This window comes from Acanthochromis polyacanthus, chromosome 6 (assembly GCF_021347895.1).
Source record: "Acanthochromis polyacanthus isolate Apoly-LR-REF ecotype Palm Island chromosome 6, KAUST_Apoly_ChrSc, whole genome shotgun sequence".
In the NCBI taxonomy this organism is placed as follows: Eukaryota; Metazoa; Chordata; class Actinopteri; family Pomacentridae; genus Acanthochromis; species Acanthochromis polyacanthus.
Window position 1 is genome coordinate 19,159,121 of NC_067118.1, and position 2,672 is coordinate 19,161,792.

A 2,672-nucleotide genomic window follows, 5' to 3' on the forward strand; every position below is an offset into this window, starting at 1 on the left:
AATTGATGACTCTAAATTGCCCGTAGGTGTGACTGTGAGTGTGATTGTTTGTCTGTATATGTAGCCCTGCGACAGACTGGCGACCTGTCCAGGGTGTCCCCTGCCTTCGCCCGAGTCAGCTGGGATAGGCTCCAGCACCCCCTGCGACCCTAGTGAGGATAAAGCGGTGTATAGAGAATGGATAGATGTGGTATATGTCAGCCTATGAAATTTACAATAGCAGCATAAAAAACATATACTTTTAGTTTATGAATTTATCAAAGCTATATATGAAGTTTATAGTCAAAAACATATGAATCAAGTGACATTTGACCCTATACTGACACAGCAATTGGCTTAAACCTAGTTAAAAACTAGCAAGGTGCAGATTGCCAGGTCAGCATGCACAACAACTAATTTCTGCCATTACAATCCCATTCCAGTTACATAAATGCAGTCTTTCAGTATTAGTAATACTGAAAACATGGCTGTTAGGCAAATGTTTAATTTAATAGACTTTATTAGCAGCAATGAACACTTAAATATTGCTAGCATTCAGTCAGATCTCTGTATATAAATCAATGAACTAAACCACCAAGTTTGGAAATTCAAAACATTTCTTGAGAACATTCACGTGCAAAACTCAGGAGCTCTAAACCAGTCCACTTATAACAATTTCTCCTAAAAACAACACAGCTACAAATCAGCTTGTCATTATGACAACAACAAACTTATTTTAAGGTGGATAATGTTGGTGGTGTTGCTTCAGCATTCCTGTATTTTTTGTGTCATTGTGTCACCCAAAGCCAGATGCCAAACCTCTGTGTGTAGATGTAAAACTATCATCTATGAAACCAACTCCTTAGGTTGCTCTACAATGGAAAAACACAACCCAATCCTATTTCGCATAATCACTTACTGAATCACTGATATAACTCATATTTACTGCTGCTACAACGATTTCCACTGAGTTATCCACCAGGAAATATGAACAATGGGTTTGCTTACAGCAATCTGATTTGTTACTGCAATGACACAAAAAACAAACAGTTTAAGAACAATTTAGGAAGATGCTGTGGATACAGCAACATTTTTACTTTTGGCACGGAGCTCCGTGATCTTGGCATCGATTGTGCATCCAATGCTGGAGATCTGGGTCCCAGGCCACCTCTCAAGAGTTGCACGTAGATATAAACACACACACACACACACACACACACACACACACACACACACACACACACACACACACACACACACACACACACACAGGTCTGGTTTTTATATCCCCGTGGGGACTTACCATTGACTCCCATTCATACCTAACCCCTAACCCTTACCCGAACCCTAACCTTAACCCGGACCAAAACAATGCCTAACCCTAAAGAAATGTTTTTGCACTTTTACTTTTTTCACTAACAACAACATGGCCAAGAAAACACTGTTTCCCCTCATGGAGACCCAAATGAGGTCCCCACAAATGACATGTCTTTTGGTTTTCCTTTGGTTGTGAGGACATTAGGTCCCCACAACCCCTATAATTACCCGCCCACACACACACACACACACACACACACACACACACACACACACACACACACACACACACACACACCACTACAAAACGTGTTCCAACTGCAATGACTACCCACAGATAGCCTGCTGCGACTGTCTTATTACAACTGTTTGGCGACATGTAGTGCAAAACACACCTTCAGTACAACAGATGACCTCAGCAAAAACAAGGTGTCACAGTCCTTTAACAGGTCAACATGGGCCTACCTTATTTGAAAAGAAGCTCACATCGACGGCCGATGTAATCCCAGTCTCTTAACTTCCAGCTTTTCCTCCAAAGACATTGAGGAAAATGGACATGAAAGCAAATAATCCACCTCGTTCATGCTGACGCCCGCCATACCTTAACCTTTTCTCGCTGCGTCAAAGGCCTGTGGGCTGACCGAAGTTAGCCCAAATGATCAGTAAATCACGGGGGCGGGACATGACACCTGTCAATCATTTACAAGAACAAAATGAATGAAAGCGGACTGTATCTGCTGGGGCTGTAAAAAATAAGCCCATTTAGAGATATTCTGTTTTTCTTTTGAGTGATTGGTGCTGTTCCTACCCTTGTTTTCACCTAAACTTAAAACAATCTGTTGTAAGTTATTTGAAAAATAATTTTCTCATCTTTTTTTGTGTTGGCCTGGGAGGGCTTAGCCCTGTTAGCCCATTTATACCAGGCGTCCCTGCTGCAGATGTCGATGGGAGTTTATTTCTGTGTGTGTTGACCAGACTAGAGAGTTAGCATCCAGTAAATATTAGCTTTAATGTTAGGGATGCTAACCGAGCTAGCTGCTCAGTTGTAGCCTGATCAAAGCTAATGTAGAAATATTTATTTATTTATTTATATTTTATTGTGGCACTCCTGTTACTCCATAAACTGACGGAATACAGATATTTGTCAAACGTTTTGCAAAAACGAGATTTCTAAGAAAAGAAATAGCTGCACAGTAATTTTGTTCTTACTTCCAGGTGTGTTGTACAAGGTAATGCCCTTTTTCTGACTTGTATTAGTTTCAGTTAGCTACATTTTTCCGTAGACTTTTTTTTCCTGCAACATTTAAAATCATCTTGTGTTAAATTTCTGCGAGTCCTTGAACGCAGCACGCTGACGCATCAGCCGTCGGCACCAC